Raw genomic sequence first — 19,933 nt, forward strand, 5'->3', positions numbered from 1 at the left:
CCATACAATCACAATTCACCATGGAATATTCTATAAGTATAACTTCAGTCATCTGACCTCAAACACTAATATACATAAGGATTACAAATCAAAAAGGTTCCTAACACCCCTTAGGTATTTAGCATTTAAAACATATTTAAATGCTTCAACAAAACATTATGAACGATTTGTGAAAAAGGCGTTCAGTTTTTTAATACACTACCAAACGGATATAGATCTATATATCCATTCTGTATTATATACAACATGTACACCAATAAGTAGGGGTAGCCCCAAGTAAGTAATTTTCAAAAGCCGGTACTAAGCCAGGGAGGCTATGTAGCATCGTCAAATGTGTGGGATATTCAACAGGCACTAAATATAACTAAAAATGGCAATACGAGGACAAAAGCGCACAACAAGGGGTACCCTTAAGACAATATTTTGTCTTCAACCATGTTCAGTACAAAACCTATCACTGCAACAAATCCATTACCATTTTTTTTTTCAAAGAGGATTTTTCGGGGTTCAGTGCCTTGGTGCCTACCTGAGCCCTCGCTCGATGTGTTCACAGATGCGTCGTCTCTGGGCTGAGGCTTTGTGACCAGTGCTGACTAGGCTGGCCAGGGGCAGTGGGGTCTGTCCTTCTGTCGGGTCCACATCACGGCGTGAGAATTCATGGCGGTGTGGTTGTCATTCCGGATTTTTTCGGATTGCTTGCGGATCGACGATCAGGCTCCATTCTGACTGCTTCTCTGGTGGTTCATTGCCTGAACCAAGGTGGGTATGATGTAGCCCTTGGCTCTTTGGACCTGGTCGCTTTGAGTGACTCTTCTGCCTTGTTCTCGGGGTTTGGTGCTCCGGGCCGTTCACATTCGGGGGTTGTCCCACATCGTGGTGGACGGCCTGTCCCGTTCATTCCCCTGTCCACGGAATGGATGGTCGATACTGACTCGTTCAGTTGGCTCTGCCGGACATTCGGACTTCCGGAGGTGGACCTCTTCACGTCGGCATGGTCGAGGCGTCTCCCGTATTATGTGGCGCCCATCCTCGACTGCGAGGGCGTCGAGGTCGACGCCTTTCGGCAGGACTGGTCGAGGTGGGGTTACCTTTACCTCCTCTTTCCCCCTGTTTCATTGTTACTCCAGGTCCAAGCTCGCTTAGAGACTTACAAGGGAAGAGTAGTCCTCTTGGCCCCTTGGTGGCCGACCCAGCCATAGTTTCAGGCGCTGCTTGCTCGGTGACCGAACCCGGGGGTCTTCCCACGGCTTCGCCTCTTTCAGGAGATCTGCCCGGTCTGTTACGTGGCCGGTTCAATCTTTTCGGGTTTTGGCGTCTGGTCTTTTTTGACTCGGGTCTATCACCAATTGGATGGTCATCAAGTGATGGCTTTTTTGACAGTGTCCCACCTGCATGCTTCGTCTCAGGGGTAGTATGAAGATGCCTGGCGGTCCTTCTATTTCTTTTTATCCCTTCGTAGGTGCACTTTGGTTCCTGATAGAGTTGTCTTGTCCTTTCCCTCGTGGTTGTTTCAGGACTGTTATCTTATGCCAAATACTGTCGCCCCTTATTGTGCGGCGCTGGCGGAGCCACTGCAGCTTGCGTTCAGGGTTGATGTTACTTCGGATCTGTTCTGCAAGCTGGCTCATGTGTTGTTTCACCTCCGGCCTGCTCATGCGCCACCTGAGCCATCCTGGTTTTGGATCGGGTGCTCTCCTTTCTCTCTTCTCCTTGGTTTGTTGTGGCCCCTTAGGTTCAGGATTATTTCTCCAAGGTTCTTTTCCTGTTGGCATTGGTGTCTGGGGGTAGGGTCAGGTAGCTTCATGCTCTCCTCTGGCGTAAGGGTTTCTGTTCGTTTGGTCCTGGTTGAAGGTTTGTTTGGTTGTAGCCGTCTCCTTTTCTGGCAAAGAATGAGACTGCTGCTTTCCAGAGGGGGTCCTTGGGTTGTTGATGCTTGGTTGGTTAGGCCGGGGGTGCATCATGTGTTGTGTCCGGTTGCGGCTCTTCGCCGTTATGTGCACGCCTCGGCTTCTGTGTCCGGGGATGCGCTTTGGGTTGATCCGGTTTCCCCTCTTTTCATCCGGTTTTCCTTCTTTCTTTTCTTCTTTTTGGTTCCAGGGTTCAGACCTCCCTGGTCGTCCTCAGGATTATTTGGTTCAGCCAGCCTGCGGTCTATACCCATGCCCCCGACGTTCGTAAGTTTGCTGCACTTGCTGCTGTCTTTGGTAACATGTCTTGGGCTGACATTCGGGCGCGGGACTTTTGGCGGTCGAACAGGGTTCTGGCTGCGTGCTGCCTGGTTTTATGACCCCCATGTAGCCTGGGTGGAACGAGTCTACCCCAGTGAGTAGAGTATTCTGCCTTCTGGACCCGATTGAGAGGTCAGAGGAAAGATGTATATATTTAATATATAATAAACATCAGTGAATAATTTAAAAAATTAAGCAGGGGATGAGCATTTAAATAAGTGACATGAAATGAGATGTCGATACTTTGGTGACATGACGTGAGGCTAGCAGGAAGTCATGACCTTACTTGAGTCACATCAGTTGTCAAAGAAGGTTGTACTTTGTTGATCTCCTGGCAGTATGAAGAACCTTAACTGTGTGCTACTTCAAGAGGAGGGAATCAAGCAGGAATTTATGTGTGAAGTGTGTTGGACGACTTAGTGTCCTTAAGTCAGGAGCAGAAGAGCTGTGAGGCCGTCATTAAGAAACTTTGTTGGAGGTCTTAGAGAACGACATCTGGGAGCGCAGCAGCTGAGTGCCCTCGAGCTACAAATTCTGCAGTAAGCTCATATAGCAGTGTTATAGTGGTTGCTTGTACTTGATCGTGTGCCCAGCAATCATGGCAAGTGTTTATGCATGTAGGACATAAATTTTTTTGTGGCAGTGAGCTAAAATAGACGGTTAGAGATAAGAGAACAGGCTGGAGGGGTGGTACATCCTCCCTCACCAAAGGTCAAGTGCTGACTGAAGGGGAAAGCCCCCCAGCCTCGAGACTAAGGAGGCGGCGCAACGTGTCAAGACATATTCCCAGAGTGGACTTGCCCAGGATGGGGGAGGACCATCGCGGCGACGCATTAGTGTTTAAAGAGGAAGAGTTTTATTTTCTGTGAATACATTTAATTATGTTATGTTAGGAAAACGTTTATTATAGTATGATGATGGATTTGCAGGTTTCTGTGAAAACATAAATTAATAAATGATTCACAACATGATTTTACAAATCGCCGTTTATGTTTAAGAAATTTGCTACCATTTTATTCCAGCATAGTTGAGGCAGTTGATAGTGGTAAGGTTTGAGATGTTGTGTACCTTGACTTTAACAAAGCTTTTGATACAGTGCCACATGAAAGACTGATTAAAAAGTTAGAGGCTCACAGTATTGGGGTGCTATATTAAGTTAGATTAGGACATGGTTATACCAAAGGAAACAAAGAGTTATTATAAATGGGGTTAAGACAGAGTGGGAAAATGTTGTAATTCGAGTGGCTCAAGGCTCTGTCCTGAGACCTCTGTTCTTCATAATATATATAAATAATTTAGGTTCAGGTTTGAGCAGCAATATTTGCAAATTTGCCGATGATACAAAAATCGGGTTGGAAATAAACACGGATGAAGACTTTCTATTACTTCAAAACTCAAGACGAGTTTTGAAATGGTCAAAAGACTTGCAGATGCAGTTTAATGCTGACAAATGTAAGGTTGTAAGACTAGGTAATGATGATACAAGATACGAGCTAGATGGTGTTGAGATTGCAAAAGAGATCTGGAAGTTATGATAAGTAAGAATTTAAATCCAAAAAATCAATGCATAAATGTTCGTAATAAGGCAAATAGGACACTGGGATTTATTAATCGAAGCGTTACTAATAAGACACCTGGTGTTGTTCTTCCGCTATATCTTGCTCTGGTTAGGCCCCATTTAGATTATGCAGTTCAGTTTTGTTCGCCGTACTATAGAATGATATAAATTCACTTGAACGTGACCAGCATAGGATGACAAAGTTAATTCCCCAAATTAGAAACCTGTCATATGAAGAAAGATTAACAAAGCTTAAATTGCATTCACTGGAAAGGCGAAGAGCTAGGGGTGACATGATAGAGGTTTACAAGTAGATGAATGGACATAACAAAGGGGGATATTAATTAGGGTATTAAAAATATCAACACAAGATAGAACACGAAACAATGGGTATAAATTGGATAAGTTTATATTTAGGAAAGACTTGGGTAAATACTGGTTCGGTAACAGGGCTGTTGAATTGTGGAAGCAATTACCGCATAACGTGCTGGAGGTGGGGTCCCTCGATTGTTTCAAATGTGGGTTGGACATATATATGAGTGGGATTGGGTGGTTATAAATAGGAGCTGCGTCGTATGGGGCCAATAGGCCTTCTGCAGTTATCTTTGTTTTTATGTTCTTATTAGAAAAGCAGTTGAAGAATGGAACACACTAGTGAACATTCTGCATCTACATCCGCCACCAAGATAATGTTACTAAAATAAAACTAAAACCAGTGCGCTTAAACAGAAGTGAAAAAGAAACAGGGAAAAGTAGGAAACCCCCATATCAATTTAAAACTTTGACCCAAATATCACATTAACAAGGTTATCGCGAGTAACCGAACTCAATTACGGGCTCACTATAGCCCGTGCTACATGAACATTTCGTTCCGAGTAGCTAAATCTAAAATAACAACATACTGCAGGAATAACAGAACACCAGAGAGCAGTAGAGGAAGATACTAAAGGACTAGGAATGAGTTTTTCAGTGTGAGAAGAGAAGCAAAGAGACAGTGTAATAAGGGGAGGATTTATTGGGCGCAAATCCTTAACTGTAGCCTCTGTTTAACGCAACAGTAAAATGTGTACTTGGTTGTAAAAACGATTCTTCGCGGCGGGGATCGTATTCCAGGGACCTGGCCGAAACGCAACGCGTACTAGTGGCTGTACAAGAATGTAACAACTCTTGTATATAATCTCTCAATCTCAATAATAATGCGTTTTGTTGGGCGACAGGCAGCCTGTGCATATTATACATATTAGAATTCTTTCGAGATCCTCCTCAAGGTCGAACTACTACTGACTCTCTCTCTTTGTAGGACGCAGCCCCACATTAAGCTGACCAACTCCTGGATACCTATTTACTGTTCGGTGAATGGAGGTAGGATGAGGTATTAGGTGATAGGAAACGTGCCGAAGCCGAAAATGCCAAAATTCTCTTCAGTATTAAAATGCAGGTGGAAAAATCATCACGGTAAATAGGAGCTGCTCCGTATGGAACTGCCTTCTGCAGTTACCTTAATTTTTATGTTCTTATATGGGGGACTTTTGATAAGACGCCGGCTTCCTGCCCTCGTCGAGGTCACTAACTTAAGTGTTAGTGGCCCTCGAGTTCAGGAGGCTGTACACCAGCTGATTGACAGCTGAGGGACGGGACCAAACTGTCGAAGCTCAAATCCCCAAGCACAACTAGGCGAGTCCATTGGAATTACCGTGTGTCCTTGCGCCATCTATGTTTTGACAGCAGTACTACTACTTTACCCACGTTACTCGATGATCAATATATGGGTGTTATGGTCAGTCGGTTTTCTATATATGTTTCTGGACAACATAGGTGATTTGGGGCAGGTTGCGGACAGTGTGTTTAGTAGCAAGTAAATAGTCAGCGTTGGAGCTTGTCCTTCTACGTGGTCGATCAGCAGGTAAGAATTGAGTCTGTTAGTTTTGTATTTAGGAGGGTATTTGTGGGAAAGTTACTTGAAACTAAAATTGCAAGTGTTATTCGTCTTCATATTGGAAAATAACTTGATGCATGAATATCATGGTTTCACTATTGGCTGTTAATGGCTAAAAAAAACTTGCATAGTTAAGGCAATTGATAAGGTTTGTGATGTATACCTTGACTTTAGCAAAGGTTTTGATAGTGCCACATGAAATATGAAAGTTAAGAGGCTGAATTAAGTTTATTTGGTTTTAGGTATACAAAAGGAAATAGTTGGTATAATGGGGTAAGTTACGGGGAAAATGTTGTTAGTTCCTGTAAGCTGTCTTAGGACCTAGGTTATTCATACTATGAAGTAAAGAATCGGGTTTGAGCAGCAGTTATTACGGAATTGGCAAATAAAAAAAAAATTGGGAAGGAAATAAAGTTACTGTAACTTGACGATCTAAATAGGCTTTTGGAAGTGGTGGATGAAGTTTGCCAGATGCTGTTTAATGCTGACAAATGTAAGCTTTTGAGGCTAGGTAATAATAAAGAGCTAGATGGTGTTGAGAATGTAAAAGGGATCTAGGATTTGATGGTTAAAAAAACCTAAGCATAATGTTCCTAATTAGGTAAATAGGACACCATGAATTATTTGTCGAAGCATTGCTAATAAAAAGCCTGCTGTTATTCTTAGGCTATACCTTTTTATCTTGAGGCACATTTATATTGTGTAGCTTGGTTTTGGTCGCCATGGTATATAGTAACAAACGATGTTATCCAGCGTGCGTAATGTTTAAATCGTAAATCGTTATATTCCCTAGAATACGACCGCGAAATGGTTTAACCAGGTAAACCTCTTGCTGTTGGGCGGACTGACGCTACAGTTAAGGATTTCCGCCCAGTAAATCCTCCCCGGCCAGGAGGGGAACGCAGGACAAAGCGCTGGCGAAACTCGAGACGGGCGTCTTGGATTGCTTGACTAGGTGCTTAAATGATGTCGTGGGAGTCAAGTTTACGGTAAGTTTAGTGCCGATGATTGGGGTTTATGGGAAGTTGTTAAACGTCAGCCTTGGGGGAATGACTGTAGAGTAATTAAAGTTTATCCAGCATCAGTTGGGGAAATAAGGTTCGTAACTACCAAAGTTGTATTGGATTTTTTCTTTTAGAATGTTCCTTAAATGTGAACTTTAAATGCCAAGGGCTTCGTGGTTAAATTTATTTAAAAATTTAAGATGGGAAGGGGTTAACTTGTTACTTTAATTAGTTTTAAAATGAACTGTTAAGGTTGGTTATTATGCATATACGTTTATTAACAATATTTACTGTTCCCATGATAGGTTGTGGAAGGTCGTGACAACAATGGAACTTAACAAAAGTTCTGAAGGAACATGGTTTACGGACTAATCATCGTAAATGTTAGTGATTTACAGTAAGTACCATGGTTGTTTACGTCAGAATTAAGTTTATTTCTATAGATTTATAGCTACAATCTTTCTAAATATGTAGGGAAAAATATAACCCAATTTTGAAGTGAAATTATTTTTGTAGGCCTAATCTAGTTAATATTTTATCCTAAAGTCCATGGAGGAATTGTACTTTGAGTAGTATTTCAAATTAATTTTAATAACGCTTGGCTCTTAAACAGCATCAACTAAAATTGAGGGTCTATGCATAGTTGTTCATTAATACAATTTAAATATAATTGGCTTGCTTAATTTTCAAACTTCTGCAAATTACTAGGCTCTTAAGTGTAGAAATTAATTTGTTTTAAGTTTCTAGTTATTCGTAAACGAAAACTAAACTGTTAATCTTTTGGCACTGTCAGTACAGTAATTCCCTTGATCAAAGTAAAAATATTGAGTACTAAAGCTGTTTTACGTGAATGTTTAAATAGATTTATCGTCTTTCAGAATATGAAATGGAAAGTGCAGAACATTGGTCCTTCAGTTGGAATGTGGTGACCAGCTTCAGTTACGGAATCAGGTGAGGAACGTGAGATACTTTCCAGTGAACACTGGTAAAGCTATCTATATAGCATGTTGTAAGCTATCTGATGATCCTTAAATTTAGATATTAATGTAAACTGCTATTTCGACCAATCACTTATTAGAAATTGTGAATTACATTGTTTCTCACCTTAAGTGTACTAGTGAAAACTGTAAAGTTTTTTATTTTGCTTATTAAAGTAAGATTTTTTTATTGCTACCAGAATATGAAAGGTTAAACTTTCCGTAAAGTATGTTTATCCACTGAATTTAATGTACATAAATGTTAAATTTTTATGGAAGATTTAAGTAAATTTGTAAAATTTTTCAGGTGGTAATGTGTTACAACGGCATCAAGGCAGTGACTGGCGTGTTCTAATCTGCAAAATAGTCTACTAAGCTGGTGAGTATTTTTAAAGTTTTAGCTATATAAATTAACGTAAATTCATTCTTATATCTAGTCCATTTATAGATGTGTAACCATGTCCTACTGTTACATCCTACAGGGATTGATGCAGTTTGTACTGATCCTACCCCATTTCATAGAAGGGGACCAGGCAGTCCTGCAGATTTCCCTGGCCTGGCTTTTTCAGAGCTCTGCTCTACTACCCGTCTATTGGATGGACTAGAAGTGCATAGGTTTAGGGACCGTTAACAATGGCTTCATTGTTAATTCTCACAGGGCTTGTTTGCCGAATGAGTGGATGCATCCAACACTTTAGTGCCCTCCAATGCTATGTACATGGCTTACTATAAAGCACATGTACATAGTGTTGAGGGCACTAAAGTGGTGGATGTACTGCACTCATTCGGGGAACAAGCTCTGAACCACAATGAGGAAGGGATAGGCCTTGCTGAGCCTATCTTAAAAGATAGGCTGTTAGGGTTTTTGGAGCTTCTTTTAAGGCATTGGGGTTAATAAAAGTAGTGTCCCTGTTTAATGTTTATTTTTCTTTTACAGGTGATGGTCCTTTGGAGTTGTCGTGGTCTCTGGGATCTTCAGTGATTGCATCTAGGAACATCAGTTTACAACAATCTGAAATAAAAGATGTATTATAAATACTGTACTATGTAATTTTTTAAATAAATCTTTTAATTAAAACTTTACATACTTTATCCTGAAAAAGATTTAAGTCATGCTGGAAATTACTGCACTAAGTGCAAAGAATTCTTTAACAATAACATCTAAAGACTGACTGATAAGTTTGACTTAAGATTTCAAATCTACAATTAGCTTTCACTTTACATAAACTTACCGCATGCAAATTTAAGGTATAATGTGGGAACTTTCTTAATCTCTTGCCACATTCTTTGAATGTAAATCCAAATTTCAACTTTAAGGCTATGCAGCACCTTAACAACAAATTGAAAAAAAACTTTGTAAAAATACTTACGTTTTGCAATCCTTTCATGATTAGGGCCATTAACCATGTTCACCCGAACATTCAGCCCAGTGGTACACTTGATGCTTTGGCCTTTGTTCGTATCATCCTACAATCTGGGATGAGCCAACATATTTACATTAAACTTTACACAATGATCAGAAGACAATATAATTCAATTTTCCTATTGTTACCAGCGATTTAAGTCTAGACTATCTGGATCAGTGATAAACATTGGTGTATTTGATTACGGTACTGTAGGTACTAGCTCTAACATTATTCAGGGAAAAGTACATACATGAGATAAACGTTCGATTTATAATGATGCTTAAATTTGCTAACTTTGCTACAAACTAGTCTAAATTTATCCAGAGAACATATCAACCTACTGTCTGTGGGTTTAATGTGCTGAGAAGTGTGATCTGAAAGTCGCTTTGGTATCCCAGGGCCTGGAGAACCTCAGGACTGTATAGTTCCGGTATCCTCCAAGCACATTACGTTCCTGAGACAGGATACCAGTTACTTTCTCTATGAAGATCCTGTTGGGTAGGATTCACAATTAACGCCCCCATGAACACCCTCTGATAGTGGGACATTTACATTACCTAATTAGGTCCAGTATCTCTTCCTCTCCCCTCCCCCATAATAAAACTAATCTATTTAAGAGTTAATTATACAATAGTTATGCATACAAAGTTAAATATTTTCTTTGAAATGAGAAAAAATGGCGAAATCCGTAGGGGCAAACTAAACTAAACCAAGGACCCAGCATAGGTGACATACTCGTCAGCGACTACGGAAGTAGTACAGAACAAGGCTCATGCTTGGCACAACTGTGTAATGAGAAATGTTTACAGGTCTGCATCCACCAGACGATGAGCACCTTATGGTGCGGTGGACAATGTGCTGGTCCTCGGATAATCAGTAAGAGGAGATACAGAAGGTTATGACGAACAGCCTCCTTCAAGATCTTTGTCGTATTCCTTAACTACTGCTCTATTGTGGGTAAAACGTACTCTGGTAACTTATTGAACGTTGATTCAACATTTTTTTGGAATCCATTTCATGTTTTAGCAACTTTGTTAGACTACCTTTCCCAGTGTGGGTAATGTAAGATATATCTTCCACTATCTGATTCTTCCCTCCCCTCCCCTCCCACCGTCCAAGCCAGTGTGAAAATTATGTCATGGCAGTGATGATAAACTGGCCTTGTGCAACACTGATATGGAAAACTGAAGAAGAAACAGTACAGTGAGAATAGACAGACAAATTTGCCTCATTTAAAAACAAAACCAGGAAGTACCTAATTTCATCTTCGTAGTTTCCTACACTGAGCTTTAAATTTGCTCTGTATCTAGTGTTACCCAATCTCCCAATCTTTATGTACTTAATCCAAACAACTTTATCATTGTGTTACTGCTGTCTTATGTGCTATCCATATGCTGTATTGTGCCTACTAATTTTAGTTAAACTACCATTGAAGCTGTCATTGTAATCAATCTCAGCTACCCATGTGCTTTACTATACCTACAATTCTCTAATTTTTTATTGCTATGCAACTTATTTGTATAAATTTTGCAAGTATTTACCTACTTAAAATTTTCTTAGATTAAGGACCTGCCCGAAATGCTGTGCGTACTAGTGGCTTTACAAGAATGCAATTACTATGCTATGTATCCTCACAATCCCAATGTACCTTCTGTATATATATAAATAAATAGTCATGTCATGCCATGCTCCCCCCCCCCCCACCTTTTTTTGCCCCCCTTTTTCTACACAAAGACTAAAGCTTGATACTAAACGAGTTTAAAGTACAAGTGTTTTCCCCACACCTTGCCAGAAACGCCGTGCGTATCAGTGGCTTTAGGTATTGTATGTACTACCTCTGTCTATAATTCAAACGTTATGTTTGTAACTCATCTTCAAATGTATGTACTTTTACCTGCATAAACATTTTGATTTTGAATAGCGATTATGAGACAGGATCTGTAGGTTAAAGACAACTTCAAAATAGGATAATCATTGGGAAAAACAATTCCTTCATTTATTACCATTTACCCATACAAACTTTCCCTACCAAAAAAAAGGAAATTTAATTCTCGTCGTCTGAGACAGAAAAGCCGTTAGCCTTACTGAGGTCTCATAAGCAGATCATTTATTTCACCAGGATGCTACCCACAACAGTCGACTAACTCCCAGGTACTTAAATATTACTGTATTAATGTGGGGAAACATCTCTGTCTGGGAATCCAACCACTAGCATTCAGTTGCGAGGCGACTGCACAGCAGCTGCGTGGACCCACCTTAACAGCGACCAAAAGCGCCATCTGCAACAACAGGGTGACTCACGTAGAGGAAGACAACATGGCCTTTGTCACAGATCCAGCCCAGGATGATGTCTGCTCCCTGCATGCCTCCGCTGGGAGTGAAGGGAAGGAAACTATGAAGAGAAGCGCCAAGCCATTACGACTATATAGCACTGGGAAGGGGTCAGGATAAGGATTTGGGATGGGGGGGGGGGAGGAATGATGCACTTGGACGGTCGGGGATTGAACGCCGACCTGCATGAAGGGAGACCGTCGCTCTACCGTCCACCCCAAGTGGTTGGAACCGCTGGGAGAGAACCTCAAGCCAACGTACCCAGGCGTCGCCACCTCCAGCGTCGCCACCTCCAGCCCGCCACAGAGAACGTCATGGGGGGATACATACGAATAATAAATTACTTAACTGCTCTTGTTAGTGTTACTAGTTCATAACCGTTCCTAAATACAATTGTATGAGCTAACCATTAATACATTATATTCATCGTTATACAGATGGGCACATTTATATACTTATGTAAGCCTGAATAAGCTTTAATGATAAAAGTTCAGCTCTAAAACTAGACAGTTCAACCCTCGGCCCAGTGCTGTTTTCAATAACTATGCGTATTAAACATTAAAGCTTAGGTTCAATCTCTACCAACACATTCGTCAACCGTTTATTTTCCCCAAGGTTTAAAAACTTTACTTCTATGCATAGATCAACCCTTTAAAAGAACATTAAGACTAAAAAATATTTAGAGGAGTTTGGAAGCTCTAACCAGCGTCCTGTGTCATCACTGACGGACTTAGCAATTAATTAAAACTTACCAATACCTGCGTTCATCAGACGAGTACGATTCCCATAATATATTTTAGTACAATTCACGAACAAATCTGGTTAATGTTCCAGAACATCTTAATGTTAATTTATTTTCAAGTAGCTAAACTAGCTCTACTAGCTGTTAGTTTATGACGCTTGTTAACGGGGAATACTTTAACAAAGTGGAAGACCATGTCCTTATCAAGGAAAAATCTTTTGTTTACAGGTGCTCTTATTGTTAATGGTAGGAATAAAGGGATAAATACCACATCGTATACGAGCTGCTCGCCGACGGATTTGAAAACCTAACCTAAACTAACCGACCAACTAGCGGACACGTCAACACAACAATGGCGAGACTAACCTGAACTTGGAATACGACATCCTTCTCTCTGGGCGTCCACAGCATTACGTAGGCGCCGTCCTGGTCCAAGAGAGCCCTGTGCTCTAAGTGGGGAAGCTTGAGCTCCTCGTCCACCCACACGCCGAGAGTCGCACCACAACACGCCGCCATAACCACCCACACTGTCCACCTCCAACTACCCATGCTGGAAGGACAACAATTCCATTTTCTCTTCCAGTGATTGATCACCGTTTTCTTTTAAGGACTTGCAGATATAAATATTCTGTTTTGGAATGCTTGACTTGCTTAAAATACATATACCATGTGTGAAGCAATAATGTGATATTCCTATATCCTTTTAGCCACGATACAATAACCGGTCACAAAGGTTATTCGTCCATATAGAAGACGACCTTGACACAGTCAGAAATTTCTAACATATCGTGTCTTCAAAAACGATATTTTCTCAATTTTTATTTAATATTGTTACATATTAATATTTTATGCAAGTTAAGTAGAGGGTAGTCAGCTAGGTTCTATTGGGAATTATTTGTGTTTGAGTCCGTGGGTGAAGCATTTAGAGAGCGAAGCAATGATTGACAACAGTTCGAGCTTTAGTTCTGAGTCGTACAACCGCTTATCATTCATCAACACGTGGTTTTGTAACCGGATTAATGAGCATTTGACCTTTTGTATATGAGGAAGGGCTGCAGGCTGTTACAGCCGTCACTCAAAAGAGTACCTTCAATCTTTTCATGAAGAGCGTTTTGATCTTTTCTTGCGTTCGAGTCGCACCTCTCTAAATGCTTCACAAACGTATTGCAAGTGTAAATAATTGCCAAAAGAACCATAACACTGAATGTCAGTTTTAACACAATAACTTAAAACTGACTTGAGCATCTTTAAAGTCTGGTGTAGCTTGGACGCCAGAGCTTATGAACTGGCTCGAATCTGATCATACTCGATTCTTTTTTGCACTTTTGTTTCACCTGTGAACTTTAATCCCAAATAATTTCCAATGGAGAAAAAACTTATCTTGGGCTATATATACAACCCGTCCTCGTAAACAAATGCCGAAAACCATTCCATGCACCCGCCAAACCCCTTGTTGATGAATGAAAAACGGTTTACACACGACTTTCAACTGATGACGTCCGAACACTTCCGGAACAAGTGCTTCGCTGACAACTTTTGTTCGAACCATAACGCTGTAAATACTCCACCCACGTACTACAAATACAAATAATCGTCAATTGAACCTAAACACCTAATCTAACCAATGTCTAAATATACACAAAATACTAGTATATATAATAATATTATTTTATATTTGAGAAAATTCATGTTTTAAATGACAGCATGTTAAAATGAAAGAGTGCATTTTTGGGGTCGACCACTGGATGGAATGAACATAGACTGAGGACATGAGGATTCTGGTGGTGATGGAGGGAGGTGGTTGAGGTTTCAGGAAAATACATAACCTTAGATAAGACGTGCGTTGTGGTCCACACATGACCTGATGTGTGTCCATAAATACACATTCTCTGCTTCGTGGTTGTGTGGTAAAGGGAAGGGTGGAAGGGTCTATGATATCAACACGCTTGGCGAGTAAATGAGAGAGAGAGAGAGAGAGAGAGAGAGAGAGAGAGAGAGAGAGAGAGAGAGAGAGAGAGAGAGAGAGAGAGAGAGAGACAGAGAGAGAGAGAGACAGCCACACACACAGCCAGGTTCCTTATATGATACTTCCTTTATGATTGTTCCCTGTGTGATAGATTCAAAGTACATTCTCATGAAATAAATGAGTTTCTAGGAGCAAGCTTCACATGAGCTGAGGTAGGATAACAGCTCTTGCTTGCAGTTTCAATAGGTACGTCATTTGACAGCCCTTATGAACCCTTCCTCTTAGTTAATAAAAACAAGAAAATAACAAGAGAGAATTGAGACACCAAAAACTTCCAGAAATGCATAAAATAAAACTCACACTTCAACAATATACTTTATTCAACAGTACGGTGACTTCCCATTACATTTACATCTCTAAACACTGTTTATTTATACAATAAAACTTTCTGGAGGATCTTCTGAAGAATAAACTTTTCCCCATTGATTAAATAGATCAAAGGCTCTTGGAACACATGTAGGAATTTATTCCATAAAATGACTGCAACACAAGTGGATAAGGCGAAGGATAGGAATATGCCCAACCACTTGGACAGTCGGGAATTGAACGCCGACCTGCAGTAAGCGAGACCGTCGCTCTACCTTCCACTCCAAGCCTGGGGATTAGGACGCCCGTGTGCGCGCGCGCGCGTGTGTGTGTGTGTGGGGGGGGGGGTCCTGGACACTTTAGGTTTGTGTCCAGGACCTCCCCCCCCCCCCCAATGTCGAACAATGCAACCCAACAACAGTTGACTAACTCCATGGTACCTATTTACTGTTAGGTGAACATAGGCATTAGTCAATAGGAGTCGTGCCAAACCATTTCCGCCCCAACCCGACCTCGAACCCGGGATTCCCGATTATAAGTCGACGACGAACCAAACTGTAGGTCGCGAGTGTTTCAAAATGAAAGTAAAGCAACATTTATTTCTTCCATATTATCGTTCGGAAAGAGAGAAGGAACATTAAATAAACAAAACATCTAAACCTTACGGTTATTACCCTGGGATAGCTAGGATTAATAGCTATTAACGGCGATGGGTCATATTTTGCCCAAACCCCCCTGCAGTTTTTAAAATGTCTGAAATGTCGGAAATTTGACTCCTGTGCGTGATTTTCTATCCGAATTCTGACTCTCTGCACCTATTTTCAGTTTCAAATTACGACTTTTTATACCGAAAATATGCCAATTACTGAAAACGGCGATGGGTCATATTTTGCCCAAACCCCCCTGCAGTTTTTAAAATGTCTGAAATGTCGGAAATTTGACTCCTGAGCGTGATTTTTGAGCCGAATTCTGACTCTCTGCACCTATTTTCAGTTTCAAATTACGACGTTTCATACCGAAAATATGCCAATTACTGTAAACGGCGATGGGTCATATTTTGCCCAAACCCCCCTGCAGTTTTCAAAATGTCTGAAATGTCGGAAATTTGACTCCTGTGCGTGATTTTCTATCCGAATGCTGACTCTCTGCACCTATTTTCAGTTTCAAATTACGACTTTTTATACCGAAAATATGCCAATTACTGAAAACAGCGATGGGTCATATTTTGCCCAAACCCCCCTGCAGTTTTCAAAATGTCTGAAATGTCGGAAATTTGACTCCTGAGCGTGATTTTTGAGCCGAATTCTGACTCTCTGCACCTATTTTCAGTTTCAAATTACGACGTTTCATACCGAAAATATGCAAATTACTGTAAACGGCGATGGGTCATATTTTGCCCAAACCCCCCTGCAGTTTTTAAAATGTCTGAAATGTCGGAAATTTGACTCCTGAGCGTGATTTTTGAGCCGAATTCTGACTCTCTGCACCTATTTTCAGTTTCAAATTACGACGTTTCATACCGAAAATATGCCAATTACTGTAAACGGCGATGGGTCATATTTTGCCCAAACCCCCCTGCAGTTTTTAAAATGTCTGAAATGTCGGAAATTTGACTCCTGTGCGTGATTTTCTATCCGAATTCTGACTCTCTGCACCTATTTTCAGTTTCAAATTACGACTTTTTATACCGAAAATATGCCAATTACTGAAAACGGCGATGGGTCATATTTTGCCCAAACCCCCCTGCAGTTTTCAAAATGTCTGAAATGTCGGAAATTTGACTCCTGAGCGTGATTTTTGAGCCGAATTCTGACTCTCTGCACCTATTTTCAGTTTCAAATTACGACGTTTCATACCGAAAATATGCCAATTACTGTAAACGGCGATGGGTCATATTTTGCCCAAACCCCCCTGCAGTTTTCAAAATGTCTGAAATGTCGGAAATTTGACTCCTGTGCGTGATTTTCTATCCGAATTCTGACTCTCTGCACCTATTTTCAGTTTCAAATTACGACTTTTTATACCTTAAATATGCCAATTACTGAAAACGGCGATGGGTCATATTTTGCCCAAACCCCCCTGCAGTTTTCAAAATGTCTGAAATGTCGGAAATTTGACTCCTGAGCGTGATTTTTGAGCCGAATTCTGACTCTCTGCACCTATTTTCAGTTTCAAATTACGACGTTTCATACCGAAAATATGCAAATTACTGTAAACGGCGATGGGTCATATTTTGCCCAAACCCCCCTGCAGTTTTTAAAATGTCTGAAATGTCGGAAATTTGACTCCTGAGCGTGATTTTTGAGCCGAATTCTGACTCTCTGCACCTATTTTCAGTTTCAAATTACGACGTTTCATACCGAAAATATGCCAATTACTGTAAACGGCGATGGGTCATATTTTGCCCAAACCCCCCTGCAGTTTTCAAAATGTCTGAAATGTCGGAAATTTGACTCCTGTGCGTGATTTTCTATCCGAATTCTGACTCTCTGCACCTATTTTCAGTTTCAAATTACGACTTTTTATACCTTAAATATGCCAATTACTGAAAACGGCGATGGGTCATATTTTGCCCAAACCCCCCTGCAGTTTTCAAAATGTCTGAAATGTCGGAAATTTGACTCCTGAGCGTGATTTTTGAGCCGAATTCTGACTCTCTGCACCTATTTTCAGTTTCAAATTACGACGTTTCATACCGAAAATATGCAAATTACTGTAAACGGCGATGGGTCATATTTTGCCCAAACCCCCCTGCAGTTTTTAAAATGTCTGAAATGTCGGAAATTTGACTCCTGAGCGTGATTTTTGAGCCGAATTCTGACTCTCTGCACCTATTTTCAGTTTCAAATTACGACGTTTCATACCGAAAATATGCCAATTACTGTAAACGGCGATGGGTATATATATATATATATATATATATATATATATATATATATATATATATATATATATATATATATATATATATATATATATATATATATCAATCAGCATATTTTACAGACAAAATTACAACTTACCTATAAAACTAAATTTTATGGACAAAAAAGACAAATTACCTTTAAAACACCATATTTTACCAACCAAATTCACAAATTATCTGTAAAATTGCATATTTTACTATCGAAAACCACAAATTACCAATGAAACAGCATATTTTACCTACAAAAAGCACAATTTTTCCTTTAAAACAAAATTTTTTATAGACAAAAAGCACAATTTACCTATAAAATGGCACATTTTACCGAGAAAAAACACTATTTTCCTATAAGAGCGCTTATTTTACCGATAAAAAGTACAACTTACCTTTAGAACAACACTTTACAGATAAAATGCACAATTTACCTATAAAACAGCATATTTGACCGACAAAAGCACAATTTACCTATAAAACTGAATTTTTGACCTATAAAAATTCAATTTACCTTTAAAACAGCAAATTTTACTTATGAAAAGCACAATTTACCTCTAAAACTGAATATGTTATGGACTAAAATCCCTAATTACCTATAAATAAACATATTTTATCGACAAACAGGACAATTTGCCTATGAAAAAGAATATTTTATATAAAAAAGCATAATTTACCTATAAACAGAATATTTTACCGACAAATAACATACCTATAAAACAGCAGATTTTACCTATAAAAAACATAACATTCCTTTAAAACAGCATGTTTTACCTACAAAAAGAATAATTTTCCGATAAAACTGAATATTTCACAAACAAAAAGCACAATTTACCAATAAAAAAGCATATTTTACCAAAAAAAAACAAATTTCCCTATAAAACTAAATATTTTATGGAAAAAACACAATTTACGTATAAAACTACAGATTTTACCATAAAAAATAACAAATTTTCTATAAAACAGCATATTTTACCAACAAAAATCACAAATTACCTATAAAACAGCATATGTGACCGACAAAAACACAATTTAGCTTTAAAACAGCATATTTTACAGAGAATAAGCACGATTTACCTTTAAAACAGCATATTTCAAAGACAAAAAGCACAATTTACTTGTAAACAGCATATTTTAACAATAAAAGCACAATTTACCTATAAAACGGACCATTTTTCAGACAAAAATTACCATTTACCCATAAAACAGCATATTTTACAGATAAAAAGTCCAATTTACCTTTAAAACAACATATTTTACAGACAAAAAGCACAATTTACCTATAAAATAGCATATTTTACCGACAAAAAAGCACAATTTACGTATAAAACTGAATATTTCACCAACAAAAAGTACAACTTAACTATAAAACAGCATATTTTACCTACAAATAACACAATTTACCTATAAAACTGTATATTTTACGAAAAAAATCACAATTTATCTATACAACAGCATATTTTACCAAAAAAATCACATATTACCTATAAAACAGCATATTTCACCTACAAAACCACATTTTACTTCTAAAACAAAATAATTTACAGACAAAAAGCCCAATCTACCTATAAAACATCATATTTTTACAGACTAAAAGCACAATTTACCTATAAAACTGAATATTTCACCAACAAAAAGCACAATTTACTTATAAAATAGCATATTTTACCAAGAAAAAAAATTTCCATCGAGCAGCATATTTTACCCACAAAAATCACAAATTATGAAATGAAACCTATGAAATAGGTTTCCTATTTCCTATGAAATAGCGAATTTGATGACAAAAAACACAATTTAACTTTAAACAACAATTTTTACAGACAAAAAGAACAATTTACTTATAAAACAGCACATTTTACTGACAAAATGCTCAATTTACCTATAAAACACAATATTTTACCTTCAAAGAAGCACAATTTACCTATAAATAGCATATTTTACCGACAAAAAGCACAATTTACTTATAAATGTTAATATCGAACAGACAAAAAACACCAGTTACCCATAAAAGAGCATATTTTACTGACAAAAAACGTCATTTACCTATAAAACAGCATATTTTATGAACAAAAAACAACTTTTTTTTTGAAGCAGCATGTTTTACCGATAAAAAGTACAATTTACATTTAAAACAACATAATTTATAGACAACAGCATAATTTACCTATTAAACAGCATATTTTAAAGAAAAAAAAATCACAATTTTCCTATGAAACTTAATATGTTACAAACAAAGAGCACAAATTACCTATAAAACACGATATTTTACCAACAAAAAGCACAATTTACCAGTAAAACTAAATACTTCACTGACAAAAAGCATAATTTACCTATAAACCAGCATATTTTACCTACAAAAACAAAATTTAACTATAAAACATCACATTTTACCGATAAAAAGTACAATTTACCTTTAAAACAACATATTTTACCGACAAAAACCACAATTTACCTTTGAAACCTAATATTTTACTAACAAAAAGCACAAATTACCAATAAAATAGC

General features: G+C 38.6%; 3 long non-coding RNA genes across 3 annotated transcripts; 1 reads left to right on the forward strand and 2 right to left on the reverse strand.

Annotated features, from left to right (window-relative positions):
• Nucleotides 1–5,633: 5,633 nt before the first annotated feature.
• Nucleotides 5,634–8,781, forward strand: LOC123746754 (uncharacterized). Its single transcript, XR_006771551.2, has 6 exons — nt 5,634–5,689; nt 6,516–6,711; nt 7,032–7,123; nt 7,605–7,677; nt 8,011–8,082; nt 8,641–8,781. It is a non-coding gene; the product is annotated as an uncharacterized lncRNA (long non-coding RNA).
• On the reverse strand, nt 8,610–10,770 carry LOC123746755 (uncharacterized). Its single transcript, XR_011226108.1, has 3 exons — nt 9,451–10,770; nt 9,074–9,177; nt 8,610–8,715 (listed from the first exon to the last, which is right to left on the reverse strand). It is a non-coding gene; the product is annotated as an uncharacterized lncRNA (long non-coding RNA).
• Nucleotides 10,771–11,092: 322 nt separating this feature from the next.
• On the reverse strand, nt 11,093–13,291 carry LOC138359873 (uncharacterized). The gene is made up of 2 exons (XR_011226107.1): nt 12,549–13,291; nt 11,093–11,388 (listed from the first exon to the last, which is right to left on the reverse strand). It is a non-coding gene; the product is annotated as an uncharacterized lncRNA (long non-coding RNA).
• Nucleotides 13,292–19,933: the final 6,642 nt, after the last annotated feature.

The sequence above is a fragment of the Procambarus clarkii genome, chromosome 93 (genome assembly GCF_040958095.1).
Source record: "Procambarus clarkii isolate CNS0578487 chromosome 93, FALCON_Pclarkii_2.0, whole genome shotgun sequence".
NCBI lineage: Eukaryota > Metazoa > Arthropoda > Malacostraca > Decapoda > Cambaridae > Procambarus > Procambarus clarkii.